The 27,030-nt window shown below is 37.9% G+C and overlaps 1 protein-coding gene across 2 annotated transcripts in view; it reads left to right on the top strand.

The window, feature by feature from the left end:
- RCAN2 (regulator of calcineurin 2) overlaps positions 1 to 27,030 on the top strand; it is a 245,762-nt gene that overhangs the window by 116,510 nt on the left and 102,222 nt on the right. The gene's annotated exons all lie outside the window — the stretch shown is intronic.

Here is a 27,030-nt window from a genome sequence, read left to right as displayed (position 1 = left end):
TGATTCACTGATTGGGTTAAGGCTCTCATGACCCACTCATTTCACCTCTGAAAGTTCTTGCATTGTCTCACACATGCGCTTTTGGGGAACACATCACATCCAAACCATAACAACTTCATTTCTTCACCCATAAACTAGGGACAGTAATAGTACCTACCTGGAAATGGTATCCTACAGATTTTCAGTGGAGCACCTAGCTAGCATAATGCCGGACACAGGAATCACATTTAATATTGTCATCTAAGTTTGGAAATGTATGACTCGCCTTCTGGAGTTCCTTAAACTTTCACCAACCAGTTATTATTTATTAAATAGCTAGCTAAGTTGGAGCTCTAAGAGTTGCAGTTAAGGAAAGAAAATGAAGAATGATCACAAGTGTGGAGCCGGAAGTACAGAATTTGAGCCTGTAAAGCAAGATCTTACATTCTTAGATAAAGAAATGGAAAGAGAACATTGGGAACAATTGCCAACTTCCTGTTTAGAATCACAAGTATTTTGTCCCGTACTTTACAGTAAAAATGAAAAAAATTGCTCAAGATGCTTAACTATCTGCTGAGTCAGCAGAAGGTGCCTCCTAAGAGGAGACGGAGGCAGTAAGTAGCCTTTTGGCTGTGGCCATGGCCCACCAGCCCAATGCAGCAACTTGGCTCAAAACTGTTCAGAGGAAACTATAGACACTGAAGAGGCTGTTTTGTAGGACAGTGAGTGCTCCACCAAACACACACACACACACACACCAGTGAGAGGGATTGCACATTGTCTTCAGCCTCAGCTGGTGCTAAGCACCTGTCACATATGCAGCACTGTGCAGGGCCCATGGCAGTGAATGGAACAGAAGAAACTTTCATTTGTGTAAAGTACAGAAGAATGGAGGAAGTCAGACAAGAAGATGATAAATAGGTATTCTGTTAAGTTGTGATAAATGCCAAGAAGAATAAGCCTGGCAGAGAGATAGGAAATGTCAAGGTAGAATAAAGGCTGCCATATTGGGAAGGACAGCTTCACCTTGAAGCCTAAGTGAGACCTGAAAGAAGTGAAGGAGTGATGCATGTTGGTACTTGGAGAAGGGATATTCCAGGTAGAGGGAATGGAGGTGCTAGAGAGGGTTTGAAGAATAGCAAGGAAGCCAGTGCGGCCAGCAAAGTGAGCCCAAGGGAGGAGGGTATTGTGAGGTGAGGCTATTTCTACCTGGAACCTTTGCATAGTAAGGATTTCAGGGAACATGCACTCTTGCACCCTGAGAGTTATCTGTTTGGGAGCACTCAGTGATAGCCCCCTTGGCAGAAGCATCAGGGCTTCCAGGGTGGCACTAGTAGCATGGACCTTTTAGGTGGACCACGACACTATGTACACCTCTAGCCATTGCTTCCCCTCTTGATCACATGGCTGCCTGGGGGCTGTGGCTGCCTGTCACTGCTCAGAATAATGAGAGTCTTTTATGTAGCTAGTCATTCAAAATTCAAAGCGTGGTTTCTCCTCTTTATGATGGTACATTGAATTCATACCATCATAAAGTTGAGAAGTCCTAAGTTGAACCTTTGTAAGTAGGGGACCATCTGAATATTACTTGAAAAGATCAGTTTGCCTTTTCAAGCTTTTCCCCTTTCCTGTGTGTGTACTTTTGGAAGTGATATTGAAAGGGACATGCCAGCTGTGAGTTCTTCTCTACCATTGGAATAAAATCAAGGAGGAAATTTACATGTAAACTGTGTCCCACTTAATTAGTGGTCAGACCCCTCCCACCTTATTCTCTGTAAAGAAAATTCAACATGAAGGTATTTATGCAATAAGTCTACATACTATAGGGAAAAAGTGTGAAAGACTGAAAAGAACCAAAAAGATGACTTCAATGATGCCTAGGCATTGCCTGACATCAGATAACATCCCAGTTGTCTGATTCCATGGAGTGTCTGGAGCTTTCGTTGTCTTTGAGCTGTAAAGACTTGGTAAACTTTTTCCAATGCAGATTCAACTTGTTTGCCCATCCTGCTTTGGAACAAGTCAGTTTTACCTGTAGTAAATTTGTTTCAGCATTCTTAATGGCCTCTATATGTTTTTGCTCTTTGGGGTCTCCTTTAACCTGGCTTTAACATTACTGGCTCCCTTATTAATGAATCAAATAATCTTTTTTATTTTGTAATTTTATACATGAGAAGAATGAATGTACATTTTAGATATAATTGTCTTTTAACCATACTTTTCAGTTATACCTCTATATAGTTCTGTTATCCCCAAAGACAATAAGCAAACACCAAAATTAAATAGTCGTTTTCCCACTGCACTAAGTCATTTTTATCTGTGATTTTGGGGGTGTGCTCCTAGAGGCTTTAATAACTTAAAAGAGGACATAAATAATAAATTATAAGTGATACCCATCCTTTCAGTTAAATGTCTATTCATATTTCTTTAGAATTGTCTTTTTCTTCTCACTTCTTTTTTTTTTTAATTCACTATCCCTAATTTCTTATGGTGAGCATGGTTTAGCTATTGTTTTTTGTTTGTTTGTTTTGTTTTTTGTTGCAGGAAAAACTTGTTTCTAAATTGAAATTCATTTAATTGAAAAATTTGAAAGATAAAAATGTTTCTCTCCAAAATCCCTAAAGATGCCAGATGGCTCAAACATCATACATTATGCCATAGTTTTATGCTCAGCTAAATTATACTATGCACACACGACAGAGCCTAGAAAAATGATCTGAGACATAGAAGTGAAGTCAAATGGAACAGCCTAGTCAGACACTGGTAGTGTTCTTCACCACTCTGAAAATAACCGAAGTCTTCTTCACTTCTGCACCAGGAAAGCTGATGGGTCTCAGAGCAATTTTAGCTTCTTACTCATTCTTACTGTGCGCCATTGGATTTCTTTTCTTCTTGGAGAACTAGTCTATTTTAAAAGGCATAATTCTTATCACATATCATCGAACGGGGGCCAGCTCCTCCAAGAGTAACCATTTTAAAAGTCTTCGTAACTTCTGTGTCACACGATCCAGGAACCAAGTAGGATAAAGATAGTTCAGCATCTGCCTGTCTTCAGTGCTTCAGACCTTAATGGGAGGAATGTGCTAAAGCAGTCTCCACTGGGATTTCTTTCCATAGCCATACATGAGAAAGGGATGTCAAGGATACATTTTGGCATGAAGAAATATATTTCTTCCATTAACAATGAAAAGACTGTAACATATCTGGTCTTCTTTTGTGATTACTAAGAAAAATACCTGCTGGATCCTTGCATATTATCATTCTGCCTTTCTTTGGGTTATTCAGACGTTTTCCTCTAGAAGCCAAGTTACAGGTTAGGGGAAAAATATACAACTAAAAATATAGAACCATGATGTAATCCAATTGCTAGTGCAATGCAGGCTCTATTGCGGGAAATGGCTGTCTTCCTACATGGTGAGTTAGTGATGATATAAGGGTACTGCCTCTTTGAGGATTTATTTGGATTGTCATCCATTGGTTAACATCTTACAGAGGGAGCATGGTTTACCTTATGATGCAGGGGAAATTCTACAGTATTTACTAGGTACAAAAAAAAAATCCTGATTGGTCTATTCATTCTGTCTAAAATAAACATCTGTGTTGCTTGGATTCACTTCCCTTGAGCAGGAAAAGAAAAATGATCATTTTCTTGTCCATGTAATTATAAAGCTAAGCATCACTTAGGTTCTGGAAATGCAGGACACACTATGGCATTTGTATCGTCACTACCCTAAGTTGGATCCATAGCAAACAGTACTTCTCAATGTTGTTTGATGCTAGCTAGACCTCAGAATCCTACTGAACACAGAGTATGAATTTATCACTTTGTGAGATGAAACATTTCAAACTCTAAAACATGAATAGGATTTAAGTTCCAAATCCCTTGTTTATCAATGTTTTTCTGTCTCTTTAAACTTTATCTCTGATGAAATCCTCCAAATCAGAATGATAAGAGTTTGAAAAGTTCAGATAAAAATATATAAATTCTCAGTATCTAATCTAGCTACAGAAAAACGACCATGGTATTAACCATAAACTCTTATTTAGGCACCAACAATGTCTCAAATCTTTCTAATCTCTGAAATAAAAGCTGTAGCAACAGGGACTGTGTAAAAGCCAACAACCTCCCGGCAACCTTTCTGCCAAGTAAATTCAAACTAATCCAAATATCAATGAGTCTAGCTGTCACTTGACTCCAAGAAAAATTGGCACCTCGTTCTTGAATAAGGCATGTTATAGAAAGTGTTTATTTACAAAACTTGAAGGAAAAAAAAAATCACTCCCATTCATTAAGCAGACATGTCATTTTAACTACAATCTAGATGTAATTTTAGTTGCTATTTGTAAAGTCAGGAGCCAGCAAGGGCACCAACATGACTTCTGAATACCTCAGCCAACTCGTCATTTTAGATAGTAGCAATAGTTGAGCTAGTGTTTTCCTTGAAAACAAATGAACAGTCGGTGGATAGAAATGCGACCTTGAGCTGTAGCATGGAGGGGACCCCATATGAACTGAAGGTCCAGGGAAGCCAGGCTAAAACCTGTATAACTCTCAATTTCTTACCTAAAAATCAAGCTCTGTCAAATCATACTCTTGCCCTTTATATATAGAGCTTTTAAATAGGTGATCCAAAGGCTACATTCCATGTGTTCTCCATTGGAATTATAATTTACTTATTAAAAAAAAAAAAAAAATTTCTGAGATCTTCTGGTGCCATCCCAGCCTCTCTATTCTTGCAGATTCTGTACATCTCTAACTCCTCCCTTTGGCCTCTTGTCCACAGAGATTTCTGTTTATTCCACTTTGATCTGGAGTCTGTTTACATGCAGCTCTCTCCTCCCTTGCCCTTCCCCCAGGATAGACTTCTCCCTGTCACTTAGACTCTGGGCCTGCTGGGCAGCCAAATTGATTTTTACTTTACCATGTCAGGGCTGCAATCCATGTGGAGATTCTGGAAGCACAGGGATGTTTGGAAAATACCACCATTAGTTTAGAATGAGAGCTAACCTAAAATCACCTTGTGATTTAAGGAGCACCTTGTGTTTTGATAGAAGACCCTATTGCTCGGTATAGTTGAGTATTTTTCTGAAATACAAGTTGTTTTTATACATAGCAGGATGGAAAGGCCTGTTATTACACTATCACTCTTCAACCACACTGTGCAAAGTTTATCATCATTTTAAAACATACATAGGAACCAGATATAAAAGTTCACTTCTCTATCATCAATAAGCTATCTAATTTGGATTCTTCCCTTGTATTACAAAGTGAAAGCTCACTGGATTGATCCAATACAGATTTGGGTTCATTTGGCTATTTGGCACTAAATATATACATTAAAAGCTCTAGATTAGGAAAGCAAGCAATTTTCCAGAGCCTATTAGTAGGCAAAACAAAGGAAAAGAATTTGTATGGGGTGTAGAATAAGACCATTGTGGAAGCCACCTGGGCTTTGGAGACTTACACACCTAGACTCAAAGCTTGGGCCTTGTTCCTTCTAGTTCTGGAAATGTAGGCAAGTGATTGTGATATCTGAGATTGAACTCTGTACCTTGTAACTTATCAAATTATTTTTTTGGTGAGAATTAAACAGGATGTACTCGTACAAGCCGGGTACACTCACCCACAGCTGATGCGTAATATGTGTTAAGCTTCTTATCCATTTCCTAACATATGTCTCTTTCTCATTTTGATGGTTCTGTCTTTTGAGTATCACAAATTCTTTGAAGCATGATTATGCACTTTTTATATATGCAGACATGGTTTAAATCTATCTAAATATAGATGGCCGGTAAAATAATATCATTTACAACCCAATTCACAAAACAGAGCTAAAAATAGAGCTAAAAGAGTACCGGTTGAATTAGACTGGAATTATTGATGGAATCAGCACATGCCCCAATATTTCTGTGATGTGGCTGACAAACAGCTCTAGGCTCTGAGCCAAATGTTGACATATATGAAGTGTATCTCTGCTCTCTTGTCACTTACCAGGCCATCATCTTCTTTGCATTTTGGAGCTCATTGTCTATCATACTTTATCCCAAAACTGCCTGCAGGTCTGATTCTGATAGCTCTCTATTATTATGTTTCTCCATTTGATTATTCCTCTCCTAAAAACATCTCTTGTTCTTAATTCTTTAGTCTCCAATGTCAAAGTCTGGTGCCCATTCTGCCCTGCAGCAGTGGTGTCCAAAATGTGATCTTTGGACCACCACCAGCAGCAGCAGCATTTGTAAGCTCATTAGAAACTCAAATTCTGTGCCCTGCCCTAGACCTGATGAATTAGAACCTCTGAGTGGGGTCCAAAAGTTTGTATTTTAATGAGTCTTCCAGATAATGCTGATGAGCTCAAGTTTGAAAACCAATGGCTTTTAGAGATAAGGACAGAACAGAAGAGACTGTGGACTCCAGTCACAGCAGGAATACCTGGTGGCTTTAAAAGTTATTGATGCTTAGGGTCCCATCCAAAAAATTAGGGTTAGCTAAATTCTAAGACCCAGGGTGTAGCCTGGGCATTGGGATTTTTTTTTCTTCCTTTTCCAGGTGATTCTGAAGTACAGAGCTGAGAACCACCAATCAAGTCTGCCCTTGGCAGCATGTTCACTCACCTGGGATCTCTAACTACCTGGGCCCATTGGAACCAAATCCCATGGGACTGGTATCCTCTTCCCTGATAAATGGGAAGATTGTGAGTCACTCTTCAAGTTTAATGCCTTTCTAGATGAGGAAATGTGAAAATTTCCACCAAAAGTCTATGCTTGGGAGTCATTGCCTGCTAGTTTCCCATTCTTTGCATTTTAACTGGGAACAATCAAAGAAGTTTGGGAATAAGAGAACCCCAGGTGTTTTAGTCGGCTTTTCTCACTGCTGGGACTAAAAGGACCCACCAGAGCAACTGTAGAGGATGAAATGTTTATTCAGGGGCTCATGGATTTTAGAGGTCTTAGTCCATAGAAGGCTGGCTCCATTTCTCAGGGCAGGACATCATGATGGAAGAGTATGGCAGAGGAAAACGGCTCACGTCATAGGGATTAGTAAGAAGAGAGAGAATCTACTCGCCAGATACAAATATGTAGCCAAAGCCTCTTCCAGGTGATTCTGTGCTTCATGCCCCAATTCCCACCACCTCCAGCCATACTCCACCACTTCAATTACCCCTCAGTTAATCCCTATCAGGAGATTTAATCACTGATTGGGTAGAGACTCTTACTACCCAATCATTTCTCCTTTGAACCTTCTTGCACTGTCTCACATGTGAGCTTTGGGGGATACCTCACATGCAAACCATAAAACCAGGTCTTTCCACCAGTTCTTGGAGATACTTTGCAGGATGTCTTCCCTTCCTCTTCCATATCCCTTCCCAGAACAAGCTGCCACTGAACAAGAGCCCTTCTGCAGTCCACTGTGACAGTGGACAGGAGGCCCAAAGGCAAAATTTAATCGGGACTAGAATGTCTTTTTCATTGATAAGTTTTGTTTTACCCTATAGGATTTACAGAAAAAAAGGATTTCTGCAGCAGGGTCTAATGCAGCTTTAAAATGTCACAGCCGTCCTTCCTAGGACCACAAAAGTGCTTTTGCCTAGATAAATGTCATCCTAGACCTAGGGCATTGCCAGGATTATAACGTTATTGAATTTTCCATCTGTACTTTTAATTTGCATGTTATAAAATCTTTAGTTTATTTTTACACAAAAATTAATTCTGAGGTGACCAGATAGATTTTTCCAGTTCCCATTAAGTCAGTGCGTCCTCTGGTGAAGCAAAGGAAAGATAATACCTTGCCTGGGAACTGGAAGACAGACTGCAAGACATCACCTGAGTCTCTTCCTGTCCTGGACAAGGTTAAAGCAGAACTATTTTCAACATTTCCTTGTTCTCGCCTCATCTTACTTCATCTGTGTTTCCCAAGAAATTTTGCGGTTCCTATTGCCAATTTCTTCCAGGGCTTTAGTACCCCAGGTAAATTCTTTTGAACAATTATAATCCCAACATCAACCCTTACTAGCTATGTGACCTTGAACATGTTCACCTCCCAGGGCTTCTGTTCCCACATCCCTAAAACAAGGAGAACATTAGTACCTCCATTGCAGAGTTCTTGAGACCATTAGAGGCTTCCAAGCACTTGCTGTTGGCATGCAATGAGCAATACACAGATGTCTGCTGTCTTACTACCAACAAGCACAGTTGCTCTTTTCATCTTCTCCAATCAAGGAAAATCCCAACCAATAGCTTCTTCATTCAAAATAAAACAAAAATCCTGCATACATTAAACTTATTCACCAAATGTCATTGTCTAGTAACCAACCCCATAACTAAGGCCTAGTTTCTATTCTATAAATTACTTCAGTAACTTTTTTTGGAAACATCGTCAAATTTCTACAGGAATTTTAATGTTATAACTAAGAGTGGACACTTTCTTTAGGATCTGATGAATATCTGTTCTGGTGGGAAACCCAGATCTGGCCCTCTGAATTCCACGTAGTCTCCCTGAGGTTAATGTTCAGTTAGGACGGTCAACTGTTGTGGTTTGCCCTAAAATGAGGGACACGTTTTTCACCCAGTCTTCAGTCTATGGCAGTTGTGACCTCAAGTCTTGACAGGGTAAGCTTTATGTGGAAGCCACACTAAAAGTCCTTAATACCAGGGGAACCCAACTGGCTAACAGTGACCCACTTGTCAAATTCATCTCAACAGAAATACAAGAAATGAATGGGTAAAGACTGATCTCAGACAGTAAACATTGAGAAGGCTGGAGTGTTCTCTTGATTGAATTATGTAGCTGTTAAACTTGAATAGGTCTCTTAACCCCTCTGAGATCCAGTTCTATAAAATGGATGTAGTGTTACGTTACTGTCTCAGGGCAGTTGAAAAGACTGATTTGGGCAATGCACCCTCCGTGCTCCTCTTTAAGTGTTCATTGCACACAGACCCTGAGTTGGAATCCTGTTTCTCCCATTGACTTTTGACTAGTTTCCTTCCTTTCCTGATCCTCCCTTTTCTCACCAAGAAAGTTGAGAATCACAGCATCTCCCTTTCAGAACTTTTCTAGCCCACCTGGAGCACGGACCTCTATTTCTTCTAAGTTATCCAATTTATCGGCACATAATGTTCATGATAGTCCCTTAAGATCTTTTTTCTTCCTGAAGCATCTGTTGTAATGACTCCACTTATTTCCCCCTTTCTTCTCAGTCTATGGGCATAAGGAGGGGATTTTCTGAGAGTATTTTAATAACTTACCATCACATTGGGTTGATTGCATTCAAGATCACAGCTGTGGGATTTCAGGTTGAGCCAAGTGTCACAAACTCATTGGTGTCTCAGGTTGCTGTCCATATCAGGTCCTTCATTATTATGGTGTTTGGGGAGGAGAACTCTGCTTGTGTATTGATTACAAGAATTTTGAGATTCAAACCTACCTATTAAACTATAGGATTTTCTTTTATTTATAACTAGTTTTAATTGTATCAAGTGCTTACATTTTTTAAAGAGAGTAATTATTGAAGTCTTTATACCATAAGGTGTTATATTTCTACCACTACAAAAAATGTTAAATTCTTAAGGTTCGTTAATGCTATTTAAATAACAATCTAGGAATTATTTATGAAGTTAACATTCTGACTGATGCCTATATAATTTTTCTCCTGAGAAATCTCTGCAGCCTACTCAGAATATTAGAAAGCTCATAAAAATATTTTGTTCAGTAATTGAAATGTGCTTTACTACTATTAATATAGTGAACTATGTGCAAGGAGATTATAAAACATATGCACATTGGATGGCTATTTGAACCACATCAGACTCCAAGACATCACCGTCTATCTACTTTGCTCTCACTTTGCTGTTGTCTGGGAGCTTTAAAAAGACGGTCTGACTTCTCAAAAGAAGCACCAATGGCATATATAATTATACACATATATATAAAATGTTGAATATATATAATATTTATATATAATCATATATATAATGTTGAATATATATAATCTTTATCCATCAGGGAAAAGAAAATCAAAAGTACATTGAGATTTCATGTTGCCCCAGTCAGAATGACTATTACAAAAAAAAAATAATAGCATGTTGGCAAGAATATGGAGAAAAGGAACCCTTATGCATGGTTGGTGGGAATGTAAATTAGTACAGCCATTATGGAAAGCAGTATAAAAGTTCCTCAGAAAACTAAAAATGGATCCACCATACAATCCATGTGCATACCCACTTTTGGGTATGTGCCTGAAGGAAATGACATCAGCATACAAAAGAGATACCTGCATACCTATGTTCATTGTAGCACTATTCATAGTAGTTAAGCTATGGAATCAGCCTAGGGTACATCAAGAGATGAATGGATAAAGAAAATGTGTGTGTGTGTGTGTGTGTGTGTGTATGATGAAATATATATAATACACATATGAAATGGAGTATTATTAAGCCATAAAGAGTGAAATCATGTCATTCGCAGGAAAATGGATGGAACTAGAAATCATCATGTTAAGTAAAATAAGCCAGACACAGAAAGACAAGTACCTCATGTTTTCTTTCATATGTGGATTAGGAAAAAAAAATCTGAACATGGTAGAGGGACTGCTAAGAGGAGTAAGAAGACCTGGGTTAAGAGAGGGTGGTTGGGAAGGTGGATAGATCAAAGCATGATATATGCATGTATAGAAGTGTCAAAGTGAAACCCATTAATATATACAATTGATATACATTAATAATTATAATACAATAATAAACCATAGTATATCCAAAAAAAATTAAGGACCATTCAATTATGACCAAGCATTTAAACAAAACACAAAAGGACTGAGCCTGAATTCCTATATTTTATTAATCTAGATTATGACCTATGCTTTAGCATTTTTAAAATTTATTTTGAAATAATTGTCTTTGCAACTTCTGTGACTATCAGAGAGTCCCTTGGACGTTCCACTGAGCTTCCTTCAGTGGTAATAGCTCATGTGACCATAGCCCCACATCAAAGCCAAGAAATTAATATTGGGATAATAGTCCTAATGAGAAAATAATAATTTATTCAGATTTTACCAGTTTAAGCATCAGGACTTTCTAAAACCCCTAAGATGATTCTATAAAATAGCCAGTGTTGAAAATCTCTGTCCAAAATGACTACTGAAGGTTCCTTTTAACCACGAGTCAGTGATTCTGTGCATACACAAAGTGAAACATAGAGCCAAAGACAAGTACTGTGGAACCCACGCTCACACATACATGTCCTAAACACTTAGGACTCTTAATAACAGGTTGCCAAATTAAAGTGATTGATATTTAAGAACAAAGTGAACGGCTACAGAACTGTACTTCACAATGTTACAAAATATAGCCTTGTTTCAATCTTCTGTCAAACAGAAGATGTCTGCCTTACCTGAAAAAAATAAACTAAGGGTTATGACTCCTTGAATTAAAGTCCACATCAGTAAGGAGAAGAAACTTACTTCCATGGGTTTTGAAAATGTTGTTTATATCCTCAACTCAGGCTTTAAAGTCCAATAACATGGTAAGATTCCTCTCGTGAGCATCATAAATATGAAATTCCCATTTATCATGCTCCAAATGCACGTCAGCATCTGCTGTTCTCTGTACATAAATCAGTGTTTTCTTCTCTGCACCCAGAAAATTAAACACTGTCCTGGGCAAGTTTCCATACCTTTTCTCTTTTTAAAGAGTTGAAATACGTGTTAATGAGAAGCTGTGGGAGTGGTGAGTAAACCTCACATCTCATCCTAGCATCTACTCCCTGGTATTAACCGTGAGGTTAAATAGGGACATCTGTAAACAGAACAAGTTCCAAGCCAGACCTGTATCTGGGTTCAAAAGCTTGTCCTCACCTTATATGGAGATGTCCCCTGATTTGGGGTGCGGCTTTCATGAAGATGTTGGTGAAACCTGGGCATAGTCTTCTGGGATTTATTCACTAAGGGTTGTCTGTGTAGAACCCATCAGATTTCCCCTGCTCCCACAGGACAGTCCTCTGCACTGTTCCGATAAGCCCCTAGTTCTTTCAGAATCTCCTAGACATAGAATTTGGCCAAAGGCTCCAGGTGTGGAAACGGTGGATTGGCTCTCTTTCTGCATCTGCCTTTTAGGCAGTGGAGCCTTCTTTTTCTCCAAAGTACTCGGTGTCCCCATGTTACCCTGACAACTTCCTGTTCCTGGCCTAGAGTCTGCATCTCTGGGGAGACACTTATTTGGATGAGTTCCATCAAGTTACAGAGCACAACAAATGCTTGAGTTTTGAGAATGTTCTTTCTCCATAACATTTTGGGGAGAGGTTCAGGTCTGAAATGGCATTTCCAAGAGCACAGGGAGAGTTTCTAGTGATCCAGGAGAGACCGTAAGGGAGGCACATGTCCTTCAGCCAGTGTGGAGCGGAGGTCGGTGCACTGATGAAGCCTCCTCATCCCTAATGCATTTCTTCCTGCTCAGACATCAGTCCTGAGACAGACCGGAGGATGGGATAAGATGGAGGGAAAGGGGTCATTCTCAGAGATTTGAATATAAATAACCCTCCTTCCTATTTACTCCATCTATTGATCCATCATGTTTTGTTTAGTTAGCTGCAAACTTGTAGCACCCTGAAAGTTACTTGAGCATGTTGACTGTTATGTTATAGACCAGCTGGATTAAGACAACAGTATCTGGGATATTCCCCAGATCAAACCTTCCCCATGACCAGAGAAGATGATGGTCTCACTGCCATGATTTCAGAGATCCCAGGAAGTACCTCCCTGGAACTGCCTGCACCCACCAGGTCATGCCTTTACACTCAGTTTACGCGCTCAGTGGGGGCTGTTTAAGTTCAATTATATTCTGAGAAAGATAAAATGATTTTAAAAATAAGGATCGTTTATTTATAGTGGGAAGCATCTTAGCCTTTTTAGAAGCAAGCATTGAGTACAGGGAAGAGGTACCTCTTATTTTCCTGTCTGAGCTGGCCTGTTTTGCCAGCTTGGTGATGGGTGCTATTTACTAGAGGAGCTATTAAATTTCTCACCTATGTATCTTGTGAGAGCTGCAGCTAGAAGATAAAGCTTCTTGGAGTGTGGAGCGTTGGTATGCGGGAGACTTTCAAGGACGTGGATTCCTTCAAATCCAGGCTAAGGATTTCTAGATTAGAATCAAAATGAAACCTCTACACCAGCTGCCCCTCCAGGTTCCCAAAGTCCACCCTAACAAGTCAAGTTCCAGGCTTGAGATGTCTGGACTAGAACTAGTTTGTGACTGTTCACATGCGTTGGAAGAAAACTCGGATATCACTAAGAAGTGCCTGAAATGGAACAGAAAGCTTTGGTTGTGAGATGTAAAATTCTGGAAGGGTTCTGTACCTTGGAAACTGCCGATAATACCTAGCAAGGGTATCAGGACAGAGTTATAGAGCCATACATAGCTGGGCTGAAATCCTGGCCCCATTTTTCAGTGAGGTGACTCTTGGAAAGTTTTTTAATCTTTGCATTTTAAGTAGTAATCGCACTGCTAAGCACAGACCCAGATACAATGATGATTGTTGGGATGTTTACCATATATGTCACTCTCTCTTTTGGTCACTTTTGTATTAGCTAATTTGGGCCTCCCAACAACCCTAGAAATAACGCTGTTATTAACCACGGGACACTGAGACAGAGAGAAGATGACTTGCCCAGGGTCTAGTTGTTGCCCCCCTTCTAAGAGGCATTGTAGTACCTGGATTCCAGGCCAGGATTCTTGGGTTTGACTCCCAGCTCTGCTGTTAACTATTAAAAGGCTCAGGATAATGTCTGCCACATAAAAGCTCCTGGGTAGTATTTTATTCAAGGGAGGCAGGATCCTCCCTCAGGATGCAGAGAGCGTTGCTGATTTCAATGTAATTTCCAGTTGCAGAAAAGAGAGCCATTTCGGCTCAATTCCTTAAGCAGCATTCCTATGTGTCCTTTTCAGTGGCTTCGTTTGGCTCAGAGCTTGCTTCAGCATGTCAAGAATTAGATCAGTATGACCTTTTCTGTTCTTGGGATGTAGGCTCAAGAAATAACATAATTTACACCAGGCGGATCTCCTCAGGTGCTGTGCCTCCAAAACTACCCACTCTTCGCTACTCTGCAACTAGTGTTTTGCATTCCCTAGACCCAAGGGGACCTTCGTTATGAAGCAGCCCCCTTCCTCTTGCCTAATCTCCAGGAAGCTCTACTCAACCTACTTGGAAACCAAGCAAAATCTTGAATCATTGACTGTTCCCCAAGCAGAGAATCTGGAAACAGACACATGCAGTGTAATACAATATTCCTTAATGTTATTCAATACAGGTTTTTTTTTATTGGGGGGCTGATGCTGAGGATTGAACTCAAGGGCACTCAACCACTGAGCCGTATCCCCAGCCCTATTTTGCATTTTATTTAGATACAGGGTCTCTCTGAGCTTCTTAGCACCTTGCTGTTGCTGAGGCTGGCTTTGAACTTGCGATCCTCCTGCCTCAGCATTCTAAGCCGCTAGGATAACAGTCATATGCCACTGTACCTGGCTAATACAACTTCTACCTCTGTCATACTTCACTCATCAAATATTTGTTGAAGAGTTACTATGAACCATCTCCATTGTAGATGTTATAAAGAGAGCACTGATTGCAACCACCAGTGTTTCTGCCCTCTGGGATCTTACATTCTAAGGGAGAAAACCAATAAAAAAGCAAACACATGATTATGATAGGTGGGAATAGGCACTACTTGGAAAAATAAAGCAAGATAAGGATTTAGAGATCAATGGTATTAAATAATAGGAAGTCACTGGGAGATATTGAGAACAGTAAATCATGAGAACTGATTTTTTTGAAAAGGTGGGTCCTTCCGGCTTCTATGTGGAAATAGACTGTATTGGAAGGAGAGGGGAAGCTGGGAGACCAATCAGGAGGCTCTGGCATTAGTTGGGTGAGAAAAGATAAAAGTTTCCCCTAGGAGTAGAAAAGTGGGGAATAGTCAGATCTGAGACAGACTTTGCAGGTTCAATCAACTAGTTTTTCAGATGGTCCAGAGAAGATGACTCCAGGGGCGTGAACCCCAGGTGACCAATGCTACCCTTCCCTGTGCGTCTATGACTATCTTCTTTCTTTCTAGATTTAAAATTATTTTAAGATCAGTAACTCTTAGTTATTCTATTTTCCTTTACCCTTTTCCTCCCTTTATCAGTGACCCTAATAGTGCTTTCCACATAGTAAATGCACAACAAGAGCTGTGAAAAAAAGTAATTTTAATGTTTAACATGTCCATGAGTGAATAAGTATCCCCAAAGTTTAATCTTTGTTCTGGGTTTGCTGTTTGGTTTTGGAGAAATGGGCTTACTTTCTAACTTAAATTTCCTGATGTGAATTAGGATTCATCATGTCTACATTTATAATATAGATGTGGTGTCAGTATACTTAATGCTGGGTGGCAAATAATTTGGGGATATGGGCTAGGGAGTCCTCAGCAATCTGCAGTGGGAGAAAGAGTGGGAATTATTTGGGGAAATGTCTTACTGAGGCACCTTTAGCATCAGCACTTCAGATTTGGAAGACCTGTTGTTGCCACTCCCCCAGGACTTGGGCAGATACTGTTGATTGATCTTCTCTGGGTGGTCCAGAAATAGCCTCAGAATCTTTTCTTCCCCATTAAAAAAAAAATTGGAGTCTTATAGTTGTACGTAATGGTGGGATTTGGTATTACATGTTCATACTTGCACACGATATAGCAATATAAATTGGCCAGTATCATTCTACAGTATTTCCCCTTTCCTTCCCTTTCTCTCCCACCATCATTTGTCTCTACTGTTCTCCCTTCCATTTTCAGGAGATTCCCCAACACACACACACATTTATTTTCATTTTTTCTCTCTAACTCCCACATATAAGAGAAAATATATGACTCTTGACCTTCTGAGTTTGGCTTATTTTGCTTCATGTAATGTTCTCAAGTTTCATTCATTTTCCTGCAAATGACATAATTTCATTTTTCTTTATGGCCAAATAAAACACCATTGTGTATATAGACCACATTTTATTTATCCATTCATCCATTGATGGACACAGGCTGACTCCATATTTTCGCCATAATGAATTGTACTGCTATAAACATGGTATTGCATATATTGCCATAGATTATGACTTCAATTCTTTAGAATAAATACTGAGGAGTGGTGTAGCTGGGTCATAAGATGGTTCTATGCCTAGACTTTGATGGCTTCAGAATCTTAACACAGCACTCCAAGGTGCCCTGCCTGACCCAATCCCTCCGTCTAATTTTGGAGGAAGTTAGAGCCCAGAAATGACTTTTGCCAAGTCATCAAGTCAACCAGACTGTTGGGGGCAAAACCAAAGCATATATCTGAACCCCGATTCCCATTGGCAGGATGATAAGGGCTCCAGAGGCCAGGCCAGATGTGACAGGAGGAAACTGTAGAGACATGTAAAGGGGGAATGGGGCTCCAACTTTGTTGAGGAGCCTAGGAAGCCCCTCACAATGGAGTCAGAAGAGAATGCACTGTCTCACTAGATGTTACCTATACCACTGAGGAAAGGCTGACTGTTGCCTGGGGTTCTTGTTTCACTTTAGAACTGTTTAAGGACAAAGGAGATGCTCATTAAAATCACTGAGGTTGTGATTTGACATGCTGATCCCACCATCAAATGTGGATTTTTTTTTATTTCTTTAAATACTTTCAGAGTTAAAGAGCATGTCTTCATTTCTTATTGAATCTGGATTCAGTTGTATTAGATACACCATAAAATAGCCATTTAATTTTCTCCAACACATAATGTGACACAAACATTTCAGTTGTTTCCCTAGATGTGCCATCGCTGGAAATCTAGCCTGTATAATTTAATCACAATGTGGTGTTCTGCTGAGATCCTCCATGGAGCTACACTAATTTCTACAGGCTTTGAACAATAAGAGATCATACTTATTTATCTTCACATAAGCTTTTACTCATTTAATCTGCCAAGAATGAAATATGACTTTTTTTTCTCTGAAAAGCTTTCTGTTAAACAGATGTCTGCTAGTGAGCCATTCCAAATGCAGGATGGGAGAACCACCCCTGAGCTGAACTTTCCTCTGTGGGAAACATAGACATTCTGAACAATGGCTGGCTTTTATTTTTTTGGTTTCTTTTTTTTTTTCTCCTAGAATCCTTTGATATACTATTAAACTTTCTTATGCAGTTGATAATTCTAATTTTAATAGATTGTCTTTCTTTGAGATTTTAGTGAATTGCAATGGTTTCGATGGTATGGAAAATATAATTGAAATTCACATAGAAAAAAATCCATCTCCTTACAAATAAGATATCTATCCCTTATGTTTCTTATTGAGTTGTTAATAGTACACTTATAAACATAATTTTAAATACTTTAAATTTGAATTTACAATTTAAGCCAGAAAAAGTCTTCTGAGCTCAGAGGACTCGGAGCAATGATTAAAGCTGTAGAATTTTCATGCACCTAACTTCAGTGCCATTTCCCAGACATTGTGCCCTAATGTGAAGGGCGTGTATTGGGAGGAGGGTGATGGAATGAAAGACCTTGAGGCAGGACCTGGCCTGCATTGCATGTGTCATCTAGGATGGGGAACTCAATTTCCTTATGTATAAAGCAGAGGTATAGGACTGCTTAATTTCAAAGGCTTTTCAGAGAAATACCATTATGCAAACTATAGTGTTGTGTTTTCCATTTTTTTTTTCTTTAAACAACCGGTTGATCTCCCCCCACCCCTTGCTCCATTATTAAAGCAAGAAAATGCATTGCAGAAGACTCAGAAAATGCAGGAAAAATAAAAATAGAAAAGCAATTCTTTCAAACCAGATTTAAACACTACTAATGTTTTAGTACATTTTCATTTCAGGGTTTTTATATGTATGTGTCTAACATGTAATGGCTCTAACTGTAAGCATATTATCTTTTCCCATGGCATTAATCCCTCTAAAAATGTACTTTTAGTGAATTCATATGTCTCATACCATATAGGCTTAGCATAGAGGTCATTTAACTAGTCTTTAATGTTTTTATACATATGCTATTAGTACTTTTTGCTATTATAACTATTGCACATAAGAATCTATATTGCCATTGATTTGTTTGAAGATATTCTTAAACACATTACCAGTGAAAGATTAGGCATATTTATTTTAATGTTTTTACCAAATTTTGGCATTAGCATTATGTTGTCCTCATGAAATAAAGTGGGAAATATTTCTTCCTTCTGTTTTCTGATGGTTTATATAAAACTGGTGTGTAATCATTGGCAATTTCCTTCTTATTGACATGGATAGCTGTCATAAGCGGCACTACTAATAATTACTCAGAAGCAAATTGTCTTTAAATGCAAGCATATATTCAATCATGTCAATCATCAAATATAAACAATTAATGCAAAAAGTGTTGGGTGTGCTGGAGTACCCCAACTAGCATTCAGTGCACACTAAATAAACACTACAAGCAAATTGCAGAATCCTAGGGCAACCATGAGCCCCAAAATACCTCCAATGCCACATGACTTCTCTTAGCCAAAGAGCAGATGTTGTCCTTGTCTTGTGGTTCTCTCTAGCCAATGGCTGGACATCAGGGAATGCTGGAGTCAGTCCAGGGACAGACGGCAAGGTGACCAGTCTCACCCATGTTCTCAGAGCAAAAGTCTTCAATGTGGCAGGACAAGCAATTTAAATACAGTTCCAAGTAGGTGGTGTGTATTGGTGATTGGTTACACCTAGTGAAAGCCAATGTCCATTGTTTATGTCCAATGAGGTGATGTAATTGCAGTTGGGCAGGTTCTTTGCGCAAGTCCATGGAGCTGTGCTCCCTATTAATTGTAACCAGTCATTGCTAAGCATGCCTATGGCTAGTGTCCCTTACAGCTCTTTATCAATTGCAAGCAGACATGACTAAGCAGTTCAATGGCTGCCGTTCCTTTGGCGAGCAACTTAGTCCCAGCATGTCTATGACAAATGCTCCTTACAATACCAAAAACTATACATTCCCTTCTCAAAATGGGGATATAGCTATATCCCCATTTTGGTATATTGTTTTATTGTTATTTGGTTTAAAATTTCATTATAGATTCTTTTTTTGACTAAAAGATTCTTCAGAAGAGCGTTGTCTTATTTCAAATACCTGGTGTTTCTAGATGTACTATTTTTGATTTCCAACTTCAGTCCACATGTTTAGAAACTTGTTAAAGTTATTCAAATGTTGATTTTTACTATCTTCATACAAGTAACGTCAGGAATGTCAGCTGCTATTGAAAAGTTGATTTTACTATCTTCACACATGTAAAAGTTATTAAACTCCCCAAAGAGCTTTTGTTCATGTGAGTCCTGTTTATTTATATTTATTATATTAGAATTTAAAACTGAGAGGTTTTAAAAATAAACATTCATCAATTAATTTTAGAATGCTAACATGAATAACATTTTTAAATATTTTTGATTCTTATTAGTTATACATAACATTAGGATTCATTTTTGACATAATTATAAAGCCATGAAATCTAATTTGTTCTAATTTAGTTCCCAGTACTTCTCTTTTCCCTTCTCTTCTCACTCCCAGTTCTTTTTGCTCTATTCTCCTGATCTTTCTATTTACTTATACTTTTTTTTAAAATAGTATCTTGTGGATTTACATGATGGTGATATTCACTATGCTATATTCATGTGTACATAGGAAAGTTAGGTTAGATTCACTCCATTGTTCTTTCATTATCTTGTCCTTTCTCCCTCCTCCTCAAACTCCCTATCTACTCCACTGATCTTTCACATGTGATCCAGCTATCCCACTCCTCGGTATGTAACCAAAAGATCTAAAATCAGCAGAGTATAGTTATACAGCCACATCAGAGTTTATAGAAGCACAATTCACAATATCCAAGCTATGGAACCAAACTAGTTGCCCTTCAACCGATGAATGGATAAAGAAAATGTGGTGTATATGTACAATGGATCATTAGCCATAAAAAAGAATGAAATTATGGCATTTTCTGGTAAATGGATAGAACTAGAGACTATCATGCTAAATGAAATAAGCCAGACTCCAAAATTAAAAGGCCAAATGTTTTCTCTGATATGTAGAAGTTAGCCCAAAAGAAGGGGAACAGCATTTGTTACTTGTATTTTTGATTGCCATTTAACTGGAATGACATGAAATCTGTTTTTTAAAAAAATATTTCATTAGTTGTTGATGCACATTTATTTATATGTGGGTGCTGAGAATCAAACCCAGTGCCTCACACATGGCACACAAGCTCTCTACCACTGAGTCACAACTCCAGCCCTCAGTGTAGTTTTGATTTGCATTTCCCTGATTGCTAAGGATGTTGAATATTTTTTCATATATTTCTTGGCTATTTGCATTTCTTTTGAGAAAATAATTTAGTTCTTTTGCCATTTATTGATGGGGCTATTTGGTTTTTGGTTAGGTTTTTGGAGCTCTCTCTATATTTTGGTTATTAATCTCCTATTGAAAGAGTAGCTCACAAAGATTTTCTATTATTCTATACACTCTCTCTTCATGCTCTTACTTATTTCCTTTGCTGTGCAGAAACTTTCAAATTTGAAGCCACTTGTTGCTTCCTGGTTTGATTTCTTGAGTTTTAGGAGTCTTATCAAGGAAGTTGGTACCTTGCATCAATATGCTGGCATGTGAGCCCTATGTTTTCTTCCAGCACTTGAAGCATTTCTGGTCATTCCTAGATCTTTGACTCACCGTGACTTTTGGTTTTGTTTGTTTTTTTTTTTTTTTTAATAGGGTGAGAGAGGATCCAGTTTCTTTTATTCTATCTATGGATATTCAGTTTTCCCAGCACCATTTGTTAAAAATGCTCTTTTCTCCAATATATGGTTTTGACAGCTTTGTCAAGGATCAGATGACTCTTATCTATCAGGATTTGTCTCCATGTCTGCTATTCCATTGGTCCTCATGTCTGTCTTTATGCTAGTACCTTGCTGTTCTGGTTCCTATAGTTCTGTAGTATAATTTGAGATCAGTGTTGCGATGCTAGTACCTTGCTAGTACCTATGCTAGTACCTTGCTGTTCTGGTTCCTATAGTTCTGTAGTATAATTTGAGATCAGTGTTGCAATGCCACCAGTATCACTCTTCATGCTCAGTATTGCTTCTATCTAGGTCCTTCATACTTCCATATGGACTTTCGTATTGTTTTTTCTAGATCTATGCGAATGTCACTGGTTTTGATGAGGATCATGTTAAATCTGTATGCCTTTTTTGGTAATATGTCCATTTTGACAATATTAATTCTATCTATCCAAGAACTTGGGAAGTTTTTTAGAGTCCTCAATTTCTTCAGTGTTCTATAATTTTCACTGTAGAGGTCTTTTACTTCCTTGGCTAGATTTATTCCCATGTTTTTGTATTGTATTGTTTTTTTGAGGATATTGTGAATGGCATAGTTTTCCTGATTGCTTTCATATCAGATTCATTACCAGAGTGCAGGAGAGCTATTGATTTTTCTGTGTCTATCTTATATCCTGCTACTTTGCTGAATTTGTTTATCATCTCTAGATGCCTTTGGTGGAGTATTTTGGGTCTTCTAAGTATATAATCATGTGATCAGCAGATATAATTAGACTTCTTTTCCTATTTGTACCCCTTTAAATTCCTTCTCTTGCCTGATTGCTCTGGCTAGCATTTCAAGAATCACATTGAATAGGAGTGGTCTGAACAGACTTGCCTGTTCCTGTTTTTAGAGGAAATGTTTTAAGTTTTTCTCCATTTGGTATAACATGAATGGGTTTGTCATATAATCTTTATGATGTTGAGGAATATGTCTTCTATCCATAATTTATCCAGTGTTTTCAACATAAATGAGTGTTGGATTTTGTCAAAGGCCTTTTCCCCTCCCTGCATCTGTTGACAGTATCAGGAATTTTTTGTCCTTGATTCTATTTATGCAATAAATTATATTCATTGATTTGGATATGTTCAACCAGCCTTGCTTTCCTGGAATGAAACTCATTTGATCATGGTGTACAATCTTCTTAGTGTGTTTTTAAATGTAGATTGCTAGTATTAAGAATTTTTCATAGTGGGATAGGGAGAGGGAACATGGGAGGAACAGACAAACTCTAGATAGGGCAGAGTTGTTGGAGGGGAAGGGAGGGGGCATGGGGTTATAAATAATGGTGGAATGTGATGATCATTATTATCCAAAGTACATGTATAAAGATATGAATTGGTGTGAATATACTTTGTATACAACCAGAGATATGAAAAATTGTGCTTTATATGTGTAATAAGAATTGTAATGTCATATATAAGTTAAAAAAAGAATTTTTACATCTCTGTTCATTAGGGGTATTGGTCTGTAATTTTCTTTCCTTAATGTGTTCTTATCTGATTTTGTTATCAGGACAATTCTGGCCTCACAGAATGATTCTGGAGTATTCCCCCCCTTTCTATTTCATGGAGTAATTTGGGGAAGACTGGAATTAGTTTTTCTTTGAATTTTTCATAATAGGATAGGGAGAAGGAGCATGGGAGGAATAGATGAACTCTGGTAGAACTGGTGGAACTCAACTGAGAATCCCTGTGGTCCCATTTTTTGTTGGGAGACTTTTTAATCATACTTCAGTCTCATTGCTTGAAATTGGTCTGTCTGGGTTTTCTATATCCTCTTGGCTCAATGTGGGTAAATCATGGGTCTAGAAATTTGCTGATATTGTCTAGATTTTCCACTTCATTGGAGTAAGAGTTTTCAAACCAGTTACTAATAAATCCCCTGCATGGTAATGTCTCGGTCCTTTCTCATCTCTAATTTTGTTGATTTGTCAAAGGCCTTTTTTTCGTTAGTTTGGCTAAGGGTTTATCAATCTTGTTTATCTTTTCAAATAACCAACTTTCTGTTGCATTAATCACAGTGTACTTTTTTATTTTCAATTTCATTATTTCCTGTCTCCTACTAGTTTGGAAATTTGTTCTTGCTTCTCTAGGGCATTGAGATGTAACGTTAGGTTGTTTATTTGAGATTCTTCTGGTCTTTTATTTTTTTTTAAATGTAGGCACTTGAATTTTCCTTAGTACTGCCTTCATAATGTCCAGAGATTTTAATGTTATCTGTTTTTTATTTTTGTTTCTAAAATTTGGGGCTTATATTTTTGTAAACATCTTTAATGTCTGGCTTAATTTGAAAATAACTAGATTTTCACATTTGCTTCTTCGTTCAGATTTGAAATATATATATTGTGGGAGAGGGGATGAGATTTTAATTGTTTATTCAGTCTGATAATTTTAATTGTTTATTCAGTCTGATAATTTCTGCTTTTAATTAAAATGTTTACAGTCATTTACACTTAAAGTAATTGGGTCAAATCTGTCATCTTAGCATTTGTTTTCTCTGTTTCATCTGATCTCTATTCTTAGTTCTTCTTTTCTTTAAATCAATTTGTTTTGTTTTTTTAGTATTCTACTTAATCTCTCCCATGAGAATTTTAGCTAGTTCTCTTTTTGTTATTTTTCAAGTGTTGCTCTGGTCTAGAGACTATAATATAGATCTTTAAAATTTAAAATCATACTACTTCATGAAGTAAGTTCGTCACAGCAGTATAATGGCATTCCTATAACCGTGACCTTTGTGTACTTGTCATCATATATCTTACTGCTATTTATTCATCCCTTTCTTCCAAATTTGATTTCCTTTTAGTCTAAAAGATTTTTAAAAACAATTTCTAGTGTTGTAGATGTGCAGTGGTGAATTACCTCAGTCTTTTTTTTTCCCTTGTTGAAAATGTTTTTATTTTGTCATTACATGGTTTACCAGCCTTATCAAGGTATCACTAATATACCTTAAAATCTCCTCATTTTAAGTGTACTATTGTGTGGTTACTAATTAACATTTAAGATAATACAACTAACATCACAATCCTGTTTTGGAATAATACTCCCTTCCCCCTAAAATCATCCCTCATGCTCTTTTGCAAACATTTTTTTCAAGCAGCCATTTAATCTAGTTTTAGGGACATGATTCATATGAATGGAATCATGCACTGTATGTGACCTTTTGCTTCTTTTCGTTTAGCATGTGTTTGCCTTCATGTTTGAAGGCTCTCTTTGTGTGTGTATGTAAATCTATTTTTTTAAAAAAGAAACAAAACACTTTTAAAAAATCATCAATGTTTTCATAAAAGAGAACGTTTTGTTTATTTCTAGACTTACTATCCTTCAAGGTTAATCAGATCTGAGGATTTTGGCAATATTTGCCTAAGAAGACAGGAAAATGGTATAGAACATTGGTGGATTGGGCCTTATATTGATGTCCCCTGGACAACGTCTTTAGCTTTGGCAACTACTGATCTGTTTTTTTTATTTTATTGGTTGTTCACAACATTACAAAGCTCTTGACATATCATATTTCATACATTAGATTGAAGTGGGTTATGAACTCCCAATTTTACCCCAAATGCAGATTGCAGAATCACGTCGGTTACACATCCACAATTTTACATAATGCCCTATTAGTAATTGTTGTATTCTGCTACCTTTCCTATCCCCTACTATCCCCCCTCCCCTTCCCTCACATCTTCTCTCTCTACCCCATCTACTGTAATTCATTTCTCTCCTTGTTTATTATCCCATTCCCCTCACAACCTCTTATATGTAATTTTGTATAACAATGAGGGTCTCCCTCCATTTCCATGCAATTTCCCTTTTCTCTCCCTTTCCCTCCCATCTCATGTCTCTGTTTAATGTTAATCTTTTCTTCCTGCTCTTCCTCCCTGCTCTGTTCATAGTTGCTCTCATTATATCAAAGAAGACATTTGGTATTTGTTTTTTAGGGATTGGCTAGCTTCACTAAGCATAATCTGGTCTAGTGCCATCCATTTCCCTGCAAATTCCATGATTTTGTCATTTTTTGGTGCTGCGTAATATTCCATGGTGGATAAATGCCACATTTTTTTTATCCATTCATCTATTGAAGGGCACCTGGGTTGGTTCCACAGTCTAGCTATTGTGAATTGTGCTGCTATGAACATCAATGTGGCAGTATCCCTGTAGCATGCTCTTTTAAGGTCTTCAGGGAATAGTCCGAGAAGGGCAATAGCAGGGTCAAATGGTGGTTCCATTCCCAGCTTTCCCAGGAATCTCCAAACTGCTTTCCAAATTGGCCGCACCGATTTGCAGTCCCACCAGCAATGTACAAGTGTACCCTTTTCTCCACATCCTTGCCAGCACTTGTTGTTTGACTTCATAGTGGCTGCCAATCTTACTGGAGTGAGATGGTATCTTAGGGTGGTTTTGATTTGCATTTCTCTGACTGCTAGAGATGGTGAGCATTTTTTCATGTACTTGTTGATTGATTGTATATCCTCCTCTGAGAAGTGTCTGTTCAGGTCCTTGGCCCATTTGTTGATTGGGTTATTTGTTATCTTATTGTCTAATTTTTTGAGTTCTTTGTATACTCTGGATATTAGGGCTCTATCTGAAGTGAGAGGAGTAAAAATTTGTTCCCAGGATGTAGGCTCCCTATTAACCTCTCTTATTGTTTCTCTTGCTGAGAAAAAACTTTTTAGTTTAAGTAAGTCCCATTTGTTGATTCTTGTTATTAACTCTTGTGCTATGGGTGTCCTATTAAGGAATTTGGAGCCCGACCCCACAATATGTAGATCTGAGCCAACTTTTTCTTCTATCAGACGCAGAGTCTCTGATTTCATACCAAGCTCCTTGATCCATTTTGAGTCAACTTTTGTGCATGGCGAGAGAAAGGGATTCAGTTTCATTTTGTTGCATATGGATTTCCAGTTTTCCCAACACCATTTGTTGAAGTTGCTATCCTTCCTCCATTGCATGCTTTTAGCCCCTTTATCAAATATAAGATAGTTGTAACTTTGTGGATTAGTCTCTGTGTCCTCTGTTCTATACCATTGGTCCACCCGCCTGTTTTGGTACCAGTACCGTGCTGTTTTTGTCACTATTGCTCTATAATATAGTTTGGATTCTGGTATCGCTATACCGCCTGATTCACACTTCCTACTTAGAATTGCTTTTGCTATTCTGGGTCTTTTATTTTTCCATATGAATTTCATGATTGCTTTATCTATTTCTACAAGAAATGCCACTGGGATTTTGATTGGCATTGCATTAAACCTATAGAGAACTTTTGGTAATATCACCATTTTGATAATGTTAGTTCTGCCTATCCATGAACAGGGTATATTTTTCCATCTTCTAAGATCTTCTTCTACTTCTCTCTTTAGGGTTCTGTAGTTTTCATTGTATAAGTCTTTCACCTCTTTTGTTAGGTTGATTCCCAAGTATTTTTTTTTTTGAGGATATTGTGAATGGAGTGTTTTTCCTCATTTCCGTTTCAGAAGTTTTGTCGATGATATACAGAAATGCCTTTGATTTATGCGTGTTGATTTTATATCCTGCCACTTTGCTGAATTCATTTATTAGTTCTAGTAGTTTCTTTGTAGATCCTTTTGGGTCTTCTAGGTATAGAATCATGTCGTCCGCAAATAGTGATAATTTAAGTTCTTCTTTTCCTATTTTTATGCCTTTAATTTCTTTTGTCTGTCTAATTGCTCTGGCTAGTATTTCAAGGACTAAATTAAATAGAAGTGGTGAGAGAGGGCATCCCTGTCTTGTTCCAGATTTTAGAGGGAATACCTTCAACTTTTGTCCATTCAGAATGATGCTAGCCTGAGGCTTAGCATAGATAGCTTTTACAATGTCAAGGTAAATTCCTGTTGTCCCTAGTTTTTCTAATGTTTTGAGCACAAAGGGATGCTGTACTTTGTCGAATGCTTTCTCTGCGTTTATCGAGATGATCATATGGTTCTTATCTTTAAGTCTATTGATGTGGTGAAAAACATTTATTGATTTCCGTATATTGAACCATCCTTGCATCCCAGGGATGAATCCTACTTGATCATGGTGCACAATTTTTTTGATGTATTTTTGTATTCGATTCGCCAGAATTTTATTGAGGATTTTTGCATCTAGATTCATTAGAGAGATTGGTCTGTAGTTTTCTTTCTTTGAGGTGTCTTTGTCTAGTTTCGGAATCAGGGTAATGTTGGCCTCATAGAATGA

Source organism: Spermophilus citellus, assembly GCF_964194105.1.
Source record: "Spermophilus citellus genome assembly, chromosome: 5".
Classification (NCBI taxonomy): Eukaryota; Metazoa; Chordata; class Mammalia; order Rodentia; family Sciuridae; genus Spermophilus; species Spermophilus citellus.
Note: the sequence above shows the minus strand (reverse complement) of the source record. Positions and strands in the feature narration are given on the sequence as shown.